Source organism: Ursus americanus, chromosome 6 (genome assembly GCF_024610735.1).
Source record: "Ursus americanus isolate L20-20 chromosome 6, mUrsAme1.1.p, whole genome shotgun sequence".
NCBI lineage: Eukaryota > Metazoa > Chordata > Mammalia > Carnivora > Ursidae > Ursus > Ursus americanus.
In genome coordinates, this window is record NC_142132.1 from 24,159,930 (window position 1) to 24,165,929 (window position 6,000).

Here is a 6,000-nt window from a genome sequence, read left to right on the forward strand (position 1 = left end):
CTTGGGCCCTATTAGCCGGTATCAGCTAGCATTACGGAGCGTCATGGCATCCATGCAGTTTCGTGTGCATCAGCTCATTTAGCCCCTAAACAATCCTGAATCAGATACCACTGTTTTAGTCCTATTTCACAAATAAAGGTGTTAAAGCTTAAAGAAGTAAAGAACTTTGTCCAACACAGACAGCTACTGAGTGGGAGAACCAGGCTTCAAACCCTAAACAGTCTGAACCCATTATGCAGATTCTAACCTCACACTGTCCCGATCCCCCAGGGAGAGAGGACCCTCAAGAAAAAATGAAAGAGACCTACGCCTGACTGCTCTTTAAGGCAGCAGCTGCAGGCAGGGCTGCTTCGGGAAGCACAAAGTAAAGACAGCTATTCCCTCCAACCGTGCCACAGACTGCCATGCTTTAGCACCTCAAAAGTTCTGGGGCATTACTGATGCCTCCGTGGACGGGCAGGTGTTCATGGAGGGAGACTGTGCTGCTTTGTGGCGGAAGGTGGTGGAGGTGGGGAGAAGGCAGAGTGCCCTGTGGCCATGGCCATGTCCAGCCGAGGTAGACATACACAGTTGGCCCAGAGGCAGGTGCCGAGCGGAAACCTGCAGCAGCTGACCAGACTTGCTTCATGGGAAACTTCCTGGGTACACCCGGGAACACCTGAGGGGCACTGGTCAGGATTGGGGTCCTGCATTAGCAAGAGGGTATGTGAGCCAAGAAAGCATAAGAGATCACTGGTGACATGACCCACTTTTAACATATAGTAAATCCAAGAGAGAGGAAGAGAGAACTATCCGATCCTCAGCCTGACCTTTTTTTGACTGATCCTGATTTCTTTCAAACTAAAAGGCCAAGTTAGATGGCAAAAAAAATATTAATAAAATGTGCATCAAAATGAGGGTAGTAGTTTCAGTTACCCAATGCCTCTCTCCCCCTAAATCATCCTCAACATTGATGAGAATCTTTGCCTTAAGTCTTTCCAAGTGTTCTGACCATCTCTGACCATGCAGGGAAATATCTACTGGCTCTAGGAGCAGAAGCCACAGCCCCTCTCCCTCAAGCCACGGGGGTATCACCCACAACCACCTGCGAGCGAGCTCATGCATACCCACACATTGTAGACAAGACAGGGTTAAAGGCTCAGCCCTGCTTTTTCTCAGCAGATGCCATGTGGAAAAGTGCTGGCCTGGAAAGGCCCCGTGGCTTCGGCAATCAGGCAGGGTAGGCTAATTAGTCAGTCTGAGATCCATGGGGGAAATGCTGACAAATTCAAGAAGCAGCAAGCGCCTGGCCCCCAGGGGTGGGGGTGGAACCACATCAAAACAGAGGGGCAGCAGGTCTGGGGGTGAGGGAAGGCCAAAGAGGTGTTCTCCAAGGAGTCCCTTACCTACTACCCTTCAGCCTTTATTCCAGAGATTATTTTCAAGCAACATTAAAGAGGTCTTACCCAGAAACAGACCCATAAATACGGAGAACACACTGGTGGTTGCCAAAGGGGAGGGAGTGGTGGGAAGGGGGAAAAGGAGTGAAGGGAAGTGGGAGGTGCAGGCTTCCAGTTAGGAATGAATAAAGTCAGGGGGATGAAAGGTACAGCATGGGGAATAGAGTCAATGGTACTGGAATAACGGTGTATGGTGACAGATGGGAACTACCCTGTGGTGAGTGCAGCATTCTATAACATACAGAATTGTCCAATCACTATGCTGTACACCTGAAACTAATGCAACACGTGGGTCAACTATACTTCAATTTTAAAGCACAGCTTAAAAACTTGAATTATATGATTTAAAAACAAATTGAAAAATAAAGAGGTCTTACCAAGCACCAGGCACTGTGGTCATGCTTTCTCAGACATCGGTGCCTTTGAAATGGAGGAGGAGTGGTTGCAGGCAGATGATGCCAAAGGTCCTAGAGGGCTGCAGGATGCACACACATGCTATTAACCATGGAATGTTGATTCTCTATCTGATGATGTGGGAGCAGAGAGCACCATTTTCTATCAAAACAAGCATGGGCATATTATGGAATACAACGCAAACTCCGCAGGAATGTTTTCGATTCTTTTTTTTTTTTTAATAGGCTCCATGCCCACTGTGGAACCCAGTGGAGGGCTCACACTCATGACCCTGAGATCAAGACCTGAGCTGAGATCAAGAGTCAGATGCTTAATCGACAAAGCCATCCAGGCACCCCGGGAACGTTTAAAACAGAGCAGAAGGCTATAGGATTAGAGCTGCGCTCCCAGACACCACACCACAGGGCACACGCTCAGTGTCGTCTGGAGTTGGGGGTCATCAGTGGAAGAGTAGAATATATCTTTATTCTTTGTCTTTATCTAGCAATTCTAAGGGTTATTCATGATCTTCTCAAATTTAAGTAATAGTAATAATGGCTTAATGACTTGCCCAAGCTCACCCAGCTCATGACTGAGCTAGAAACGTAAGCTAAGTGTGTCTGATTCCACCACCTGATTTGAGAAGAGCTGGGAGAACCCAAAACCCTATTCAGACCACAAGGAGAGCACTGAGGCTCGTCAACGATTTCCCAGCTTCGCCAAGAGCAGAGAGAATACCCTGGCAGGTAGGGAGAGACGGCTATCTGGAAAAAGACCTGGACACAACCAGAGCGAGCCCGTCCCCCGATGTCCAACCAACCACTGACAGAGCCGTGGGAAACCCTAAAACAAGCAACGATTGCCCTTCCCTTACAGGTGGGGGGTGGTGGACCGTGGGTGATTCCGAGAACAAAATGTTTCTTCTTCATTTCGTGTAATACACCTTTCTTTTGATGTGTTGTGACTGCAGACATCACAGAAGCCCACCAGTTGTGAAAACCTGATTTCAATTTGATATACTGGCACACTTTCTGGACCTTGGTGGAAACATTAAATTACAGTGGTTTCCAAGTATTTCTGAAGGTTAAAATTCATAAAACTGGGGTGAGTTTTTATTTTGTCAGCATATCTTTATTTCACTTATTCCTTCGCTAGTCTTCCAGACTGAACGATACGCCACAGGCAGCAAAAGGCCGGTGTGCAGGCTGCCCCGTGAGGAGGACCTTGCCGGGGTGCTGGGGCCGGCGTCCCTGGAGGACCAGAGCCTTCCTGCCCGCACAGCCCTGCCCACAAGGCATAGTCATGGGGACGACTGGAACATAGGTTGCTGTGGAATCCACACACTCAACAGGCAGTTAGCAGGCCAACAGCTCTCGGCACTGGGGACAGAACAGCGAACCCAACAGTCACAATGTCACTTTCAATGAGTAGCTGAAACTGAGGCAAACTCACACTCTCCAATGAGTATTGATATTACCTGAGTAATTGCTCCAGGAGCCCCGTAACTGTATTCTTCACCGGCTACTGATTTAGTTCACCATCCCGGGCCTTCCGGAGTGTCCTAGCCTGTAAACGAAGATGGTGGTAACAGCCTTAACTATGAGGGCAAGGACAACGAATGGGATTAAAATCCAAAAAATTTAAAAATACATAAAACACATAAAATAGAAAACACAGTGTAGCATGTGATAATGATGTGGGCTTGGATCAGCGACCTGGGTTCAGGATATGACTCTGAACTCAGTTGTCCTGGGAATTGCAGAGAAAGGTACTTAAAACAACGTCTGGCACATAGAACCACTCCATCAATATTTTATCATGAACAATGATACACACGGGAAGATCCAGAACTGACCGCTCACTGAGTAGTACTTCCTAAGCAACCTCAGTTACCTTTCCTCTCACCCCCTTTCCGTCCTGGGGAAGTACTAAACGTTGGGGACTGGGGACATACTAAACGTTGATGAATGTGTGTGTCCAGTCTCTGACTTCACAACAGACCAAAGAAAGAGATGACTTCGCACTCCCTTTGGTTTGGGGACCTGTTGTCCCTAAGAAGAGCTGAGAGGTGCTTGCATCCGAAGGAACCACGCTGGCCTCAGGCACCCAGGCCCATGAGGGGTTTTGTTCAAATTTTGTAGGGCTTCTCACCCTTAATAATCCAGACTGCGGCCCTGAATTCCTCACTGGATGGGGCAGTAGACGGAGCTCTCATTACATGATAAAAATAAATAAATGGAGCCAGGAGAAGAGAAGGGATACAGAATTGAGTCCACGGAGTTAAAAGAAGCTCAGCTGGGCAGGCTATCTTCAGACGGAAACGGAAACCAACTCCAGCAAAGGTAGATGTTGCGTGAACAGGCCAGGCCCGGAAAGCACGCACAGAAGGCGGAGAAAACCCCCCATCACAGCTCCCCCTGACCGCCCTCCCTCTGTGCCTCCCACCGCCTTCAGCTGGGCTGGGAGGAGGGGGCCCATTCTTACGAAGCAGCAGCAAAGGAGCCCGTGGACGATCAGAGAACAGATGTCTCCACTTCCTGCCTGGCACCTCCACGCTGCTTTCAGCTTAATTAGCCAACTGTGCTCCCCTCACACCTGGATGGGAATCTGGATGGGCTTCTGGATGGGCAACTGGAAGGCTGAGCAAACACCCGCGGGGCCGCTGAAGGGCAGTCCGTACCCTCTCCACCCTCCAGGCTCCATCTGAGCCCCAAGAGCCAGCCGCCTCTCCAAGGACGAGGACGCGGGGCTGTAGCGGGCCCCCGGACTGAGTGCAGGCAGGTCTGAACGGAAGCGGGCTCCTGAGGCAGGCCCTTACTTCCCAGCAGACCCCGCAGCCCCCGCCCCACGCCGTCCCTCGGAGGGGAGGAGCAGGATCCCAAGGCACCGCGAGACTTTCTCAGCTCCTTACGTGTAGGAGTTCGTTCACTCCTGGCAAGAAAGCTAAAAAGTGAGGAGGTCACTTTAACTGCTGAAGAACAAATGCACAAAGAGATTAAATTATATGCCTCAGGTCATACAGCTACTGAGTAGCAGAACTGGGATTAAGACCCAGGCATTCCAGGGGCACCGGGGTGGCTCAGTCGGTTAAGCTCAGGCCATGATCTCAGGGTCCTAGGATCGAGCCCCGCCTGTGGTGGGGCCCCCCCCTTCCCCTGCTCAGCGGGGAGTCTGCTTCTCCCTCTCCCTCTACCACTCTCTTGGGCTCCCTCTAGCTCTCAAATTAATTAATAAAATAAAATATAAAAATCTTAAGGGGAAAAAAAACACCCCAGGCATTCCAGCTCTAGAATCTGCGTCCCTCACCGTGACACTAGAAGCCTGGTGGGTGAGCTCACCAGCGAACAGAGACGGGTGAACGTATTTGAGGTCTGAAGACAAACAGATGGATGTCATTCAGCCCATCGGGCCAGAGAGCCCATATGAGCCAAGCTGCCCTCGAGAGATCAGCTGAGGAAAGAGAAGTGGTTTCTGCTCTGACCAGGTTTACTGGTTAATAATAATGGCTGATGTTTGTTGCGCACTTACCAGCACCCCAACCTTATGTTACTATTTCCATTTTACAGATGAGGGAAACTGAGACACAGAGGGGAAGATGCACAAGGTCATGCAGATAATTCGAGGTGGAGCTGAAATTGGAGTGTAGCTCGGTCTGTCTCCAAAGGAGGTATGCTTGTCCTTCCCTGTGCTGGTCAAAAAGGCAACACTCATTCAGGTACAGGGGCCAATCAGGAGTGGGAGGACCTCTCCCCCAACCCCTGCTCTGTGCTACAGAAACCTCTGGGCCAGAAGAGCTAAACTTGGCCCTTGTCCCCATCGAGCCCACCTTTGGCTCCCTTGGCTCCCTCTGGGAATAAAGCAGAACTTGGGCTCAGCCGCTAACTCCTGCCAGCGCGGCCCTTCTCCACCAGGGAGCTGGGGTTCCCAGCAGCATGTCTTCCTGAAGGTATCTGTCCTCTCCAAGCTCCTAGGAGAGCAGGCAGGTGCCTGGAGGGATCTGATCCTCCTGGCGTGAAACACTCCTGAGTCTTCTTTTGGAAACCTGTCCAGCCTGGTCGGTCCCCACACCCACCTGTCCTCTCGCCCCAAGAGACAGTCAAGTTGGCCCGACAGCCTCCCGAGGATGCTCTCTGTGATTTCAGATTTTTGTAAAATGGCTCTTTTGGAC

General features: G+C 50.5%; 1 protein-coding gene across 4 annotated transcripts in view; it reads right to left on the bottom strand.

Annotated features, from left to right (window-relative positions):
- SORCS3 (sortilin related VPS10 domain containing receptor 3) overlaps window positions 1-4,661 on the bottom strand; it is a 692,468-nt gene extending 687,807 nt beyond the window's left edge. Inside the window, exons 1-3 of one of the 4 annotated variants that reach the window (XM_087862727.1) lie at window positions 4,513-4,661; window positions 3,310-3,398; window positions 1,817-1,994 (exon numbers count right to left, since the gene is read on the bottom strand). The gene's annotated coding sequence lies outside the window, so the exon portion shown is untranslated. Of the gene's footprint in view, window positions 1-1,816; window positions 1,995-3,309; window positions 3,399-4,316 lie in introns of all 4 variants that reach the window. The other 3 variants (XM_087862725.1, XM_087862726.1, XM_087862724.1) reach the window with 3 other exon arrangements.
- Between the last annotated feature and the right edge of the window lie 1,339 nt (window positions 4,662-6,000).